At 38.7% G+C, this 16,583-nt stretch overlaps 1 pseudogene; it reads right to left on the bottom strand.

Annotated features, from left to right (window-relative positions):
- Positions 1-9,095: 9,095 nt before the first annotated feature.
- LOC145603238 (small nucleolar RNA R71) lies at positions 9,096-9,194 on the bottom strand (annotated as a pseudogene).
- Positions 9,195-16,583: the final 7,389 nt, after the last annotated feature.

Genomic DNA, 16,583 nt, shown 5'->3' with positions numbered 1-16,583 from the left:
AAAGGCATATTGGATGGTTGCACCCACTCAATTGGACTCCCAGAGGGTATTAAGAGCCATGGTAAACATCTCGGAAAATTTTATTTCCGGGCGAAAAAAGGACAAAAAATTCCAAAATTGAAGGCTATAATCCACGCTTTTTGAGAAATTTTGAGGTTACGGGGCCTGGTGGCGAAAAGTCTTGAGACCCTAGGGGATATATCTTATAGTCATATAATGACGTTTGGAACCATATATGACCCTTATATGTTGTCATAAATGTCCGTGGTAGGCTTGAGGTCACGATATCGGTGCAAGTTTGGAACGGGTAAATTGATTGTTTAAAGCCATATTGGATGGTTCCACCCACTCAATTGGACTCCCGGAGGGTATTAGGAACCATGGTAAACATCTCGCCAAATTTTATTTCCGGGCGAAAAAACGTCAAAAAATTCCAAAATTGAAGGCTATAATCCACGCTTTTTGAGGAATTTTGAGGTTACGGGGCCCGATGGCGAAAATTCTTGAGACCCTATGGGATACATTTTAGGGTCATATATTGACGTTTTGAACCATATATGACAATTATATGTTTCCATAAATGTCCGTGGTAGGCTTGAGGTCACGATATCGGTGCAAGTTTGGAACGGGTAAATTGACTGTTTAAAGGCATATTGGATGGTTCCACCCACTCAATTGGACCCCCGGAGGGTATTCGGAACCATGGTAAACATCTCGGAATGTTTTATTTCCGGGCGAAAAAAGGTCAAATAATTCCAAAATTGAAGGCTATAATCCACGGTTTTTGAGGAATTTTGAGGTTACGGGGCCCGGTGGCGTAAACTCTTGAGACCCTAGGGGATACATCTTTGGGTCATATAATGACGTTTGAAACCATATATGACCCTTATATATGGCCATAAATGTCCGTGGTAGGCTTGAGGACACGATATCTGTGCAAGTTTGGAACAGGTAAATTGACTGTTTAAAGGCACATTGGATGGTTCCACCCACTCAATTGGACTCCCGGAGGGTATTAGAGACCCTGGTAAACATCTCGGTAATTTTTATTTCCGAGCGAATAAAAGGTTTAAAAATTCCAAAATTGAAGGCTATAATCCACTTTTTTTTAGGAATTTTGAGGTTACGGGGCCCGGTGGCGAAAAGTCTTGACACCCTAGGGGCACATCTTAGGGTCATATAATGACGGATGGAACCATATATGACGCTTATATGTTGCCATAAATGTCCGTGGTAGGCATGAAACGATATCGGTGCAAAATAGGAACGGGTAAATTGACTATTTAAAGGCATATTTGATGGTTCCACCCACTCAATTGGACACCCGGAGGGTATAAGGAACCATGGTAAACATCTCGGCAATTTTTATTTTCCGGCGAAAAAAGGTAAAAAATTTCGAAAATTGAAGCCACGCTTTTTGAGGAATTTTTAGGTTACAGGGCCCGGTGGCGAAAAGTCTTGAGACCCTAGGGGATACATCTTAGGGTCATATAATGACGTTTGGAACCATATATGACCCTTCTATGTTGCCATAAATGTCTGTGGTAGGCTTGACACTACAAGAATCAGGTCGAATTCCGACGGACCTGAAATTTCGTCGGAAAAACCTAAAATTTCGACGGAATTAAATTCCGTCGTATATTTCCGACGAAATAAAAAATTCTGTCGGAAATCTGTTAGAAATTTCCGATGGAAAATTATTCCGTCGGAAAATATGTACTTTCCGACGGATTATTTCATCGGAAATTTAATTTTTTGACGGAATTTGTATCCGTCGAAAATTTACTACGGAATTTTCGTCGGAAGTCCTTTTTTTAAAAACTAATCACTTATTTCAAAAAGAAAACCCTAAACATCAAATGCTCCTCTCCGCCTCTTTTCACTTTCCCCTTTTCCTTCTCATTCTCTTTCTCTCTCCTCTCCTCTCCTCTTCTCTTCTCATTCCTCTCTTCCCTCTACGGCTCTACCCCTCCTCTCTTTCATTCTTTTTCGCCTCTTCTCTTCCCTTCCTCTTCTCTCCTCTTCCCTTTCTTTTCCTCTTATCTTTCTCTTGTCTACATCCGCCACTACATCAACCCCGCAACAACGACGACGACGACCGACACAACATCAACCCGCAACAATTACAAAGTTAACAACCACCGTCTTGAGCCACCCGATCTCAAGGTTTTTGTTTTGTAGATCTAGTTTTAATTTAGGTTAGATTGTAGATCTAGTTACTTTTTGTAATTGTTATGTAAATTTATAAATTTTATTAGATAATTGTTTATATATTTATATATTTCTTGTAATGAAATTAATGTTTTTTTAAACGAAATTCTGTTTAAATATGTAGATCTACAGGTTTTGATTTATTTTGTGTGGTATTTTTCGATTTTTTGTTAATTTTTAGATTTTTGGGCTAATTTTTGTTTTTTGGTGTTAATTTTCGATTTTGGGAGATTTTCGTTTTGTTGGGGTTTGATGTCGCGTTTATGGGTTTAATTTTCGTTTTTTGTTGTTTTATTTACAGGATTTGTGGTGGTGGTGTGTAGTGTTTAATTTACAGGGTTTGTGGTGGTGGTGTTTAATTTACTGGGTTTGTGTTGGTGGGGTGATATAAGAGTGGGTTTGTGGTTGGGGTCGGTCTGGGTTAGGGTTTGATGGTGGTGGTTAGTTTAGAAAGTGGCGGTTTGGGCTTAGGGTTGGTGGTGTTCTGAGGTGGTGATGCGCCGCGCCCCTGGTGGCGTGGCGTGTTTTTTTTTAATTTCTTTAAATCAGTTTCCGACGGAAATTCCGTCGAAATTTTCCGACGGATCTGTGTTCGTCGGAACTTTCTGACGGATTTGTGTTCGTCGGAACTTTCCGACAGACTTTTCTAGTGCCAAAAAATGCATTCCGACGAAAGGATTCCGTCGGAATTTTAGTCGAAAAAGTGTTTCCGACGGAAAAGGCTGATTTTCCTACAAAGGGTTCTCTGACGACAGTTTCCGACGGAATTAGGACTCCCACTCAATTGGACTCCCGGAGGGTATTAGGAACCATGGTAAACATCTCGGTAATTTTTAGTTCCGGGCGAAAAAAAGGTCAAAAATTCCAAAATTGAAGGCTATAATCCACTTTTTTGAGGAATTTTGAGGTTACGGGGCCCGGTGGCGAAAAGTCTTCAGATCCTAGGGGATACATCTTAGGGTCATATAATGACGTTTGGAACCATATATGACCCTTATATGTTGCCATAAATGTCTGTGGTAGGCTTGAGGTCACAATATCGGTGCAAATTAGGAACGGGTAAATTGACTATTTAAAGGCATATTGGATGGTTCCGCCCATTCAATTGGACTCCCGGAAGTTATAAGGAACCATGTTAAACATCTCGACAATTTTTGTTTTCGGGCGAAAAAAGGTAAAAAAATTCCAAAATTGAAGCCACGCTTTTTGAGGAATTTTTAGGTTACAGGGCCCGGTGGCAAAAAGTCTTGAGACCCTAGGGGATACATCTTGGGTCATATTATGACGTTTGGAACCATATATCACTAGGCGAAAATATCAATTGGCCACCAGTTCAAAACCCCCCTATGCCACCGGTTTTGAACCGGTGGTCAGTTGGGGGGTGGCAATTAGCTTTTTAAAAAGCCACCGGTTCAAAACCGGTGGCAAAAACAAGTTTTGCCACCGGTTAACCGGTGGCAATAATCTGTCCCGCTTTTTTTTTGTTGTATTAATGAGTATTGCCACCGGTTTAAAAAACAAAAAAAAAAAAAAAAATTATTTTTTTGCATTTTTTTCACTTAAAATGTAGCAGAAACATATTTATATGCATAATATACATAAAACAAATATATTCATCAATATTTAAGTAATTGTACACTTGTTAAGAGTGAAAAACTAAAATAATAACTACAAATAAATTACTCGTACAACAATTCTAATTTAGAAGAAATAAATTAATCAAATTACACAAAACTAAAATCGAATATAAATAAAAAAAATTACAATTTAAATAAAAAAAATTACAATATAAAAACATTATTCCTTCATCTTGATTCTTCGATTCGATTTAAGATCTAAATCAATAATATTCCTGCATCAATCAAAACAAAAAAAAAAATCGATTATTACAAGATGCAAGAACCACTACAGATAGAAATTGCTACCTATGAACCAAAACTGCTCACCAAAATTATCAAAATCAAATACCTTTGTTACAGTCTTTGGCAAATCTAATACTGATCATCTTGAAGTATTCACATTAATTCCAGCACAAGATTTAAATAGCATTTTATCACTTTTGATCTTCCAATACTCGTACTTCACACTCAAAAGAGTCAAAATAGAAGCAATAGCAGAACACAGTTCTATAAGATTTTATTTCATCGATATAATCTGAATCGCCCTCTGCCAAACAGATGTGCAAGAGCCAAGAAGAACTTGCTACAACCCACAAAATTGCAACAACCCAGAAAAAAAAACCCACAAAAATAAAAACAAAAACAACAGAAAAAACCCAGAAAATCAATAACTAGTAATACCCAGAAGAAAACCCAGAAAAAAAAAATTAAACAAAAATGAAAAAAAAAATCCCAGAAAAAAGTTAAAAAAAATTGAGAAAAAAAAACCAAGAAATTGATTCACGAACTCAAAAAACAAAAACCCAGAACTAAAATTGATTATAATCGATTAAAAATCAAATTAAAATCGATTAAGAAACTCAAACAATTCCAAAAATGATTAATTAAACCCAGAAATTAAAAATCAATCAATTAAACCCAACAAAATCCGATTAATTAACCCAAAAAATCGATTAATTAAACACAAACTCGTGCATGTCTTCTTAGTGTATTGTTGCGGTGATGGTCGAGATGAGCGAGAAACATCTTGTTGCGGTGGTGGTCAAGATGAGTGAGAAACATCAGTTCGTTGCTGCGGTGGTGGTGATTTTCATACTTTTTTTTTCAAGATTTCGAGCAAGAGAAGGAGGAGATCGAAGAAGGAGATGAGAAAGAGAAAGAGAAGGAGGAGATAGAACAAGGAGCTCGAAGGACCAATTGAAAGAGAAAGAAGAGAGGGGAGAGCAGGATAGAGAAAGAGGAGAGGGGAGAGCAGGAGAGAGAAAGAGGAAGAGGATGAGCGGCTGATGTGAGGAATGAGTAGGGTTTGGGGTTTATAAGGGGGGCAGTTTTTTTTTTAATTGATTATTGCCACGGGTTCAAACCGCTGGCCTTTACCATTTTTGCCACGGGTTCGGTTTGAACTAATGGCAATTTAAATTAGCCTATCCCGCCTATTTAAATTAACCATTGGTGAGTTTTTGCCACAACCTTGTGAGGTTACTTGTTTTTCTAGCCTTCAACATTCCTTGTATGAGCGGCGTGGATCCTTGACTATGCAAACCTAATCTAATAAAGCTTGATTTATGATTCTCAAACACGAGACCGAACTATCTAGGAAGGACAAAGGCACATTTTTCGGGGTGGTATTTTTCATTTTTGCTATATTTTGTTATTTTCTTTTATTTTGGGTTTACATTTGCCTTCTTGCAACTATTTGAGCCTTATCCCTTCTTTTGAAGCCACATCTTTAGTTATTTGACCTTTTGTTTCATTTTCTACCTTTCTTGATTTTTGTGAAGCAATATGATCAATTGAGATGAAGTTTGAGGTGGTTAAGTTGGAATTTTGGTTTTTATGAAAACCAGTTTGTGATTTCATTTTCTTTGTGAATAATGGCAAATATATTTGGAAAAGCCGTCCTATATTATAAAAGGCATGGACAAATAAGTGCAAAAGTTGTAAAAGCCGTCCAAAGTTAAAAAAGGCAAGGACTTTGCAATTACAATATAAAAACAAAAAAAAATTGAAAAGTGAAAAATTCAAAAAATATTTTGATGTATTCTTTTCTCCTACTAAGCATTGAGGACAATGCTCCATTTTAGCTTGGGGGAGAAGCGTGTACGCTTTTTGTATATATTTTTGTGAGTATAGCTTCAAGTAAGCTTGGGGGTGTTGTTTTTGTTTGGTAATTTCTTGATTGTGGTGTTAAGGATTGATCACCCTTTTGCTTCACCTTTTAGGAAAATCACCAAATTTTAAAAATTTTAGCCTACCTTCACCCTTTATGCCTTACGTTACAACCTTGGGGAAAGACCTTTCGACCTAGATAAGTTGAGTCACTATTCGGGGGAGGGCATCATGGGTCATTGCCTAAGGAAAGGGGATGCATAGTCAAGATGTCGAGTAGCCTAAAAATATTTCTTTTCCGGTTCCTTCGAGGAATCATTGGGACACTCACTAAGGGGAGATTTGAGACTAGTGGGAAGAACGCGGTAAGATTGTGTGGGATGAAAGTGAATTGTGATAACTAGTTCCTATGCCTAGCGTACCCTATGTTTCAATCAACCTTGGATATCTTGAAACGTGCATACCTTAACTACTTGAGAAAGATTGTCATTCATTTGCTTTATAGTCTTTATGTTGATTCATTTCGTAAAGGTTTGTTTTTATTTCATTTTCTTTCTTTTAATTCTTTGGTTTGCCTCATTGATATTTGGTGGAGAGTTATGGGTTAAACTCTTAGGATACCCTTACGAGACCTCACTCGTCCTCATAGGCGACTTTGGGGTTTAAAGGGCTTGTTGTAGCTAAAAACAACCGTGATTCCTACGACAATGAGTTTTAGTGTATATTCTTTTCTTGAGTCTTTCTTTTTCGTTTTTAATAAAATTTTCATCCTCTCTTTTTCTTGCTTTGTTTTGCTCGAGGACGAGCAAAAGTTTAGCTTGGGGGAATTTGATGAGTGACATTTTTGGCACTCATTTGGTTCCTTTTTGGATGATTTTTATTTCATTTTATCTCTCTTTTCTTTAGTTTTCCTTAGTTTTATTCTTGTTTTCTTCATTTTATGCTTTTTGTAGTTAGTTTCTCTTTTTCATGTCTTTTTCTAGTTTACTTGTTATTTTTCTCTTTTACTTGCTTTTTATCTTTTGCTTGTAGGTGGTAATTGATTGTCCAAGAATTCCCGAGCTTCCTCTCTATGAGTTTTCATTGCTTTTATGCCTAAAGAAGGTGCAAGAAGTTCCAAGTCAAAGGTGGATCCAAGGGGCAAGCTTCGAGGCTTTGTTTATGCCTTATTCATGGCTTTTATTCTTCAAGAAATTCAAGAGAGTTTCTGCCCACTTTGTCCTCCATCATCATCATCCTGGATGCGTGCACCACTTGAGCTAGGACGAAGAGAAGAAGGGGAGGAAACCCAGCTATGTGCGGGCGCACAAAGGAAGTGTGCGGCCGCACATTGGTCGTGTGCGGCCGCACTCCAGGTGCGTGCGGGCGCACATTCCTAGGTGTGTCCCGTGCGCGCCTTTCTCCCTCCTCCGAGCGCCCGCACTTACGAGGGTCTATTTTTGGGCGTCATTACCGACCTCTCCTTTGTATATATAGTTATTTTCTACCTATTTTTAGAGAGTTTTTTGAAGTAAGTTTTTAGTTAGAATTGGATAGTTAGTTTTTGGGAAAATTTTAGAGAGAGAAACTCAAGAACTAGAGAGAGAAACCCATGATTTTTGGTGATTGCTCAAGGATTCCTCATTGTATTTGATCTTTGGATCAAAGTTTTGTAAGGATCTTCTTCTTGATTTCAATACAAGTTTGATTTTAGTTGATTTCATTAGTTTTTCATGTTATTGATGATTGATTTGGTTATTGATTGAATTTTGATTGATTTTGATTGATTGTTGGTTTAATCTTTGATTTCAATTATGTTGATGATGAAATTGATGATTGTTGTAGTTTTGATCTTAATTCCTATGGCTAGTGAGTAGTTTCCTAGCTAGGGAGATGGCGAAGCATGTATGAATGATGGAATAGTGTAATTTGGGGATAATTGATGGAGTTGATGATATGATTAAATTTGGTTGATATTTCATGTGCATGTGTGTGATTAATTGAGGTTTGGCCATCTTTGATTAATACACTAGATTGCATTGTAAGCTTGCTATGATACGGACCATTGATTAGTAGACTTGCAATTTCACGATTGAGGTGCTTTGTGACGTTCCCTAGTTAGTGTTTAGCGTAGTTGACGCTAGTTAGACCTCTAGGTGAACCACCTTGGTATGCTCTTTTGGATACATGATGATTTTCCTTCATATCGCTTGACTTAGTCGGTTTGACCTCCCAAATTATCATTTCCATTATGATTGCATATGGATCCATTACCCTAGTGTCTTAGATTGATTTCATATAAGTTTTGCATTACCTAGTTTAGCCTAAGTTCTACCTCAAACCCCTTCTTGACTTCGAAATAGCTTAATTTAGGCATCGTGCATTTGATATCCATTCCCTTGGGTTCGACCTTGACTTACCGCTACGCTAAATAGGGGTTAGTTAAGTTACAAATTTTGTTTGATAGGGTGGGGTGGTAGCCCAACGACCTACCGTTCTCCTTCCCATCAAAATGGCGCCGTTGCCGGGGAATGGTGCTTGAGTGCATGTTGTTTTTGAGTCTATTTCATTTTGATAAAATACAAAAAGATTTTGTTTCTCTAGGCTACGCTTGTAGCCGTGCTACTAATATTTTTGTTTGAGTTTTGCATGCATAGAACCCGCGATCGTCCCCTTTTTCCCCTTGATCCGGAAATTGAGAGGACTCTTTCAAGAAGAAGAGTGGATAATAGATCCTTGGCTTGTAGCTCTTCAAGTGAAGAAGAAATTCAAGAAGAACAAGGAATGGGTGAAAATCCTAGAATAGCTTTGAAGGAGCTTGGAGTGCCCGGGGCATATAGGTTTGAGAGTGGAATAGCTCCACCTACTACCCCGGCAAATGACTTCGAAATCCGGCCGGCAATGATCACCTTGATTGAGAGAAGGCAATATAGTGGGGCTAAGAATAAGAGCCCATTGAACCATCTAAAAGAATTTGAAAAATATTGCAACACCATCAAAGTCAATGGGGTCTCTCAAGAATTCATCCGCCTCAAGTTGTTCCCTTTCTCTCTAATAGGAAGATCTTTGGAGTGGCTAGACAAAGAGGTGAAGCCCAACTCCTTGAGAACTTGGGACGATGTTACAAAGGCTTTCTTATCCCGTTTCTATCCCCCAAAAGAAGACGGCGGAGGCAAGAGCCTTGATTCAAGGGTTCAAGCAAAGGCCGAGTGAGAGCCTTTATGAAGCATGGGAGAGATTCAAAGAGTATCAAAGGGAGTGCCCTCACCACAGAATCCCCACATACCAAGTGATCCAAATCTTCTATGGCGGTTTAAGTCCCCAAGGTATGTCATGCCTTGATGGAGGGGCCGGGGGCCCTATCATGAACAAAACCGAAGAAGAAGTTGTGGACATCATTGAGGACGTGGTGACATATTATAGGGATTGGCAAGATGGGGAGAGGGACTCTTCAAGCAAGCAATCTTGATTGTATTCGGTGGACCATCTCAATGCAATCAACAACCTTTCCTCCCAAATGACAAATTTAGGAAAGGAGGTCACCGCAATCAAAGCTAAGTTGGAGAGCACTTCTACCTCTTCTCAAGCTTCTAATCTTCCCTCCCAATTTAAGGGGAGAGGTACTCCTTCTAACTCTCAACCCCCTCCCTCTTCAAATAATATGCCTTTGGGTTGCTTGTTTTGTGATGCATGTGGATCGTATGATCATGACTCTAGTGTTTGTCCTAATGAATGTGTTGATGAATTTGACAACAATGAGTGTGAACATGTTAATTTTGTGTCAAACAACAATGTTCAAAGGTTTGATAATCAAAAAGGCCAATGGAATAGGAATTACCAAAACCAAGGCAATTTTGACAACTATAATCATAATGGTGGTTATAGGAACCAAGGGAATCAAGGTTCTCGTGGTAACCATAACCAAGGTTATAGTAGCCAAAATCAAAGCCAAAACTATGGTAATCAAAATCATAATTATGGTAATCAAAACCAAGGTTATGTAAATCATAACCAAGGTAATGGAAACCATAATCATGGTGGTGGTAACCATAATCAAGGTTATGGTTCAAATCAAAATAGGAGTAATTGGAACAATCAAGGAAGGGGAAATTTTCAAAACAATGCTCAAAGAGGTCCCCCACCCGGTTTTGTTCCAAAGACTCAAGGTGAAAATTCCTATTCACAACCTTCATCTCCTAGGACAACCTTGGAAGAGTTGATTGATAATCAAACCAAGATCATTAACACCTATATGGCGGTTAGTGATAAGAAATTCAATGAGGTGATGACCCACAATAAGATGCTTGAGACTCAAATTACCCAATTAGCAAGCACTATTAAGGATTTTGCTAGTCCTTCATCTTTGCCTTCCCAAGGTGTTGAACCAAAGAAACCCGTGTACTCTATTGCCACAAATGGTGGAAATGATTTTGATGAGGGAGTTTCTTGTTCAAAAGAGGGAAGAAATGAGAGTGGTGCTAAGGAGAATGAAGTGGAAAGGGTTGAGTCTAAGGAAATCTATTGTGAGGTTGACAAAAGAGAAGAGTGTGTTGATGAAAGGATGAGTGAGATAGAGAGATTTCCCGATCTACCATATCCCCAAAAATATTTGAGATTCAAAATGGATGAGCAATTTGGGAAGTTCCTTGAAGTTCTTAAGGATGTTCATGATTCTACACCCCCTACCGAGCCAATTCCCGACATGCCTAAGTACTCCAAGTTTCTTAAGGAGATCTTAGAGGAGAAGGAGGATTTTGATGAGGGTAGTTCGGTGGAAGGAGGGAAGTGCTTTAGTGCTCTTATCCATGGTGAACTTCCAAAGAAGATGGAAGATCCGGGGAATTTTTCAATCCCTTGTCAAATTAAGGAAATGGTTTTTAAGAATGCTTTGTGTGATCTAGGGGCTAGTGTTAGCATTATGCCTTTCTCGGTTTTCAAGCGGCTTGATCTAGGTGAGCTTCAATCATCTAAGATAACACTTCAATTGGCCGATCGTTCTATTAAGTTTCCTAAGGGAAGAATTGATGATGTCCCTTTAAGGATTGGAGAGTTTGTCTTTCCCGTTGATTTTGTTGTTTTAGAGATTGAGGAGGATGAACATATTCCAATCATTTTAGGGAGGCCTTTCTTAGCTACCTCGGGAGCTTTAATAGATGTCAAAGGAGGTCAAATTACTTTGAGGTGTGGGAAATTAGAAGAGAGTTTTAAGTTGCAACCAATGCATGAGTCTTTATCTTGTGTCCAAGATATCGCATGTGCTAGTCTTTCTCGTTCCATTGATGGTATGTGCATGGTAGATTCTTCCATTAACAATGTTTTTGAGTTTGTTGATGATGTTTGTGTAAGTATTAATGTTGTTAGTGAAGAAGAATTTGTGATTCAAAAGGCAAGGGATGAGAAAGATATTGGTTTTCCAAATTGGTTCAAGCTTAATTCTCATGAGGAAGAGAAAGCCTCCATGACAAAGGATGTTGAAGTCAAGCCAAAGAAAAAGGCTCGTGACTCAAAGAAGGCAAGAAAAAGGAAGAAGTTGAGAAGTGAAAAAGAAGAGTTTGAAAAGAAGTTTATGAGAGTTTCATCAAGCAATAATGAGAAGTTCCCCAAGGTTGAAGAAGAATTTTCTCTATCAACCACCTTGAAGAAGGTGGTGTTCTTTGATCCTCCATGATTAGGAGGAAGGGTCGAGCTTAGGACCTTAAGAAAGCGCTTCCCGGGAGGCAACCCGGAGTTTCTAACTTTTCTCTTTGATTTTTGAATTTTCTCATTTTTGTTTCTTTTATTACTTTGTCTTTTCTTTTATTTTTCTACTTATTTGGATTTTTAGGATGTCCGTTTGCGGGATTGGAATTCAACAAGTATGCATGATGGATGGAAAGTGTTCATGGCACAAATCATATTTTGTTCGATTCTAGTCGAAATTTGAGGTAAAAGGGTAAGAATTTTTAGAGAGGTGAGATAGGAAATTCATATTTTGAATAATGGAGGAAATTGATACTTAGTGAATTTTTGAGGTGTGCACATGAATTTTCAACTTTGAGGACTTTGAAAATGATTTTAGCTACTGCCTATGTTGTTCCTCATCACCATCATGATTCATGTGCGCACCAAAATAGGCAGTAAGTATCAATTTTTTTTGAGAAAAAAAGAAGGAAGGAGCACGCACAGGGATGTGCGGCCACACACGAGGCATGTGCGGGCGCACAGCCTGCGTGTGCGGGCGCACATCAGCTCTGTGCGGCCGCACAGATGCTGAACGTGCCATTTATCTTCTTCTTCCTCCTTCTTTCCCTTCATTTCCTTCATTCATCACCTCCAACCTCACGAACACCTCCTTCAAACCCTTCCTCTTGTGCTCACTCCTACCTTCTCATTCACCATCTAAAATCACTCAAATCCTCACAAAAATCACTCCATTTTCACTCAAAATCACTCACAAATCTTTCTACACTACAAATTCCTCACAATTTGACCCAAATTTCACTCACTCTCTCTCCTACTCTTGGTGGCCGAAAATTGGGGGTTTTGTGTGGAGTTGGAATTGCTTGCTCGAAATTGGTTTATCTTGCTTCTTTTATGGTATAATCTCTAATCCTTGCTTTAATTTTGCCAATTATATCATAAATTTGCATGAATTACAAATTTGTATGAGCATGAATAGTGTAGTATTGATTTTGTGAATTTTGATGCTTGTTCTTGATTTTGGTTGTGATTTAGTGATATTTGTTGATTGATTTTGCATGACATTGTGTTGTTTGTTGATTTTGTAGCGATTTTCATCAATTTTGGTTGAATTCTTGTGAGTTGAAATTTTGGAAAGTTGGTAGTAAGTGGTGATTTCGGTATTGGATTTGTGTTTGCTCTTGGATTGATTGAAAAGGAATTTTTCTTGGTACATTGGTATTATTGATTGGTTTGGAATTGGTTTGATTGAAAGGAATTGTGAAATTGGAGTTTTGGTGATTTTGGTAGTAAGCGGTGAATTTGGGTGTGGTGCTCTTGGTTCTTTGGTTTGCTATTTGATTGGTTGTTGGTGATCTTCTATACCTCTCACAATGTCTAAATACCTCAAGAAACTCACCAAAAAGCGAAAAACCGATGTTAGCATCGAGGAACCTCCCCGCCCAAGTACCTCCTCTAGGCCTAGTACATCTTCTAGGCCTAGTACTTCCAACCCATCTTCCACTCAAACACGACCTCCAACCTCTCTTCCAAAAAAGAAAAATTTCACCGATAAACAAAAAGCCTTTTACCAAAATCTGAAAGATGAGAGAACCCTCAAACAAACCCGCCATTACTTTCACCCCGATATGCTGAAGTTGGGGATTGATAATGATGTGCGGTCATTGCTTTTGAATTTGAGATTGGGGACTTTCATCGCCGATGCCTACCGCACCTACAAGGAGCCTACCTTGGAGTTCTTGGCTACCTTGGAGCTTGTACCCATTGGAGGGGTATATAGGGTGCGGTTCCAATTGTTCAACAACATTTTTGACCAATCTTTAGAGGAGTTCAACGCTGCTTTGGACTTTGATCCCCATGGGGATATTATTAACGTTGAACACTTCATTTTCCCGGATTATGATCAAGATTCTTGGTGGGAAGACATCTCCGGTGGTAGTGAGTTCATCGCCAACAAGGCCAAGATCTCGGACGTGTACCAACCTTGTCTTAGGGTTGTACACCGTCTATTGGGCTATGTCTTGTTCCCCAAGCAAGAGATGGGGAAATTGAGTAAATTGGAGCTCAAGGTCCTTTGGCTATCTACTCGCCCGGAGTTTGTGGGCCGGTTGAACTTGGGTTATATCTTCGCCCAATATTGCTTGGAACTTCGCAAAAAGAGGACGGGAGAGATCCCATGTGGGGGTATGGTAACTAGGCTTTTGACTCACCTTCGCCTCGATGATTATCTCCCATTTTGTAAGGAGATCGGGGATGCAGATTCCATCTACCTCGATATGCAACAATTGGGTCAAATCCAATTTATCTCCAAGGGCTTTAGTGAAGGGAGATATGAGTGGCTTAGGGGCAACGAGCATTGGTGCTACTTGCCTAACCCTAACTTGACTTCTTTGGCTAGGATTGCCTATAATGTGTGGCATGTTCCCAAGTCCTTCCGGCATCCCAACTTTGATTCCGAGGAGGATGAAGAAGAAGATGATGAAGAAGAACAACAAAATCAAGAACAACAACATCAACAACAACAACATTTTTCTCCACAACAACAAGCTCCTCATGAGCAAGAACAAGAGCAAGGGCAACATGCTTTTGCCAATGAAGATTTGAAGGCTCTTAGTGAGCAAATGAGTGGATTGAAAATCCACGTAGATGGCATGTACGATCAAGACTTTGGGGCCCTCTATGACCAAATAAGAGGTATTCAAGAGATGCAACAAGGTATGTTTATACAACAACAACAAATTTATGAGGCGGAAGTTAACCGTGGGAACATTACTCCCCCGGTTAACTATCCGTACTTCCCGCCCCAACAAGGTCCTCTACCTTCGTTTGGGCATCCTTATTGGTCGGGGCCTTCTAACCCCGACACCGAGCGTCACTATTACCCGGACGAGCATGGTAACTATGATTACAAGGCTCCGGGTGGTAGTGACTATAGGGGGGATCCTAACTACCCCTATGTCCATCCCAACCACCCCTTTGAACTCACTTTGCCCGATAGCTTCACCCCTCTTGCTCCTTGGCAACACGATCTTTTCAAGGGGCATTATGGGTGGCCCGAAGGGTACACCGGAGGATGGGAGCCTTACCCTCATCCCTTCGATGACCCCGAGCGGAACAGAGACCCCGATGGGGCCGGGCCAAGTGGGAGTGGTGGTGGTGATGGTTGTAGTTATTAGTTCCCTTTTAGCTTCTCATGCTTTTTACCTCCATCCCTCATATTTTTGATACTTGCTTTGTCTTGATCGGGATGTTGAGATGTATTTTCTATCTAGCTTGGGGGAACTAGTAACTTGCTCGGTGACCATGTTGTTGTTGTATACATATCTTAGTTGTTTGCATGTTTATTTTCATTCCTCTTTTTGGTTTCCTCATTTTCTTGATCTCTAGGCTACTTTCCTTGTAGCTAGCTTGTTTACCCTATTTGCTTGGATGTTTGTTGTTTATGGAGTTGTTTTTCTTGGCATGTTGTTGTTGATGATCCCTTATATCCAAATCCCTTCAATCCAAATCTTGTAGTTTAGAGTAGTTCTTTAGTTAGTCTAGATTTTATTTCTTTTATTCTTTATTTTCATTGATAGTTTAGCTTTTTCTTTCCTTTAGTTGTATATACTTCTTGCTTTGTTTATTTTCTTTTATTTGTTGTTTTCTTTTCTTTGTTTTGAAGTTACTAACCATTTTCTTTGTTCATTGTTTCTTTTATTTCTTTTTTCTCACTTGGTTCCTTGAAGAGCTTATGGATATGGAATGCTACGAGGTGGTTTCTTATTGCTTCGTTTATTTTTGCTATGCTTGGAATCCCGGTGAGACCTTTCTTATTTTTCTCTTTATTTTCCTTGGTTGCATAGGATAGGATTAGTTTAGGAAAAGTTGAATGGTTCGAGGATGGATGCTTGTTAACACGTAATGTGTTTGGGATCGGTTACTTTGTTGTCTATCGATCACTTGTTTGTCGATTGGGAATTTTATGTGTTTAACTTGCTTTCTAGTCCTTTGCATGCTTTTCTCCTATGTTTTCCTTTCCCATGTCTCCATTTCTTTTCTTTTACTCTCTTTTATTTTACCTTTTTCTCTTATTTTCTTTTATTTTTCTTTTTATTTTTGATGTGATTTTGAGGCATTGTTTTTCATTTCTTTACTTTTGAGATGAACATTGTACATTGGACTTGTCTTTTGCATGATTTTCTTCCTAGGTTGTAAAGGTATGCACGGTTTGAGATTATGTTCGGTTGACTCTAGGATAGTGTATGCTAGGGTAGTTGGTTTGAACTAGGAGGATCATGAAGCCGGACTCTACTTGTTTGTGGTATGTTGGTAGTTGCTTCCTACAGTTGATTTGACACCATTGGTGAGTTTTTGCCACAACCTTGTGAGGTTACTTGTTTTTCTAGCCTTCAACATTCCTTGTATGAGCGGCGTAGATCCTTGACTATGCAAACCTAATCTAATAAAGCTTGATTTATGATTCTCAAACACGAGACCGAACTATCTAGGAAGGACAAAGGCACATTTTTCGGGGTGGTATTTTTCATTTTTGCTATATTTTGTTATTTTCTTTTATTTTGGGTTTACATTTGCCTTCTTGCAACTATTTGAGCCTTATCCCTTCTTTTCAAGCCACATCTTTAGTTATTTGACCTTTTGTTTCATTTTCTACCTTTCTTGATTTTTGTGAAGCAATATGATCATTTAAGATGAAGTTTGTGGTGGTTAAGTTGGAATTTTGGTTTTTATGAAAACCAGTTTGTGATTTCATTTTCTTTGTGAATAATGGCAAATATATTTGGAAAAGCCGTCCTATATTATAAAAGGCATGGACAAATAAGTGCAAAAGTTGTAAAAGCCGTCCAAAGTTAAAAAAGGCAAGGACTTTGCAATTACAATATAAAAACAAAAAAAAAAAATTGAAAAGTGAAAAATTCAAAAAATATTTTGATGTATTCTTTTCTCCTACTAAGCATTGAGGACAATGCTCCATTTTAGCTTGGG

Source organism: Chenopodium album, chromosome 21 (assembly GCF_948465745.1).
Source record: "Chenopodium album chromosome 21, dcCheAlbu1.1, whole genome shotgun sequence".
Lineage (NCBI taxonomy): Eukaryota > Viridiplantae > Streptophyta > Magnoliopsida > Caryophyllales > Amaranthaceae > Chenopodium > Chenopodium album.
This window is presented reverse-complemented; position numbering and strand designations above follow the sequence as displayed.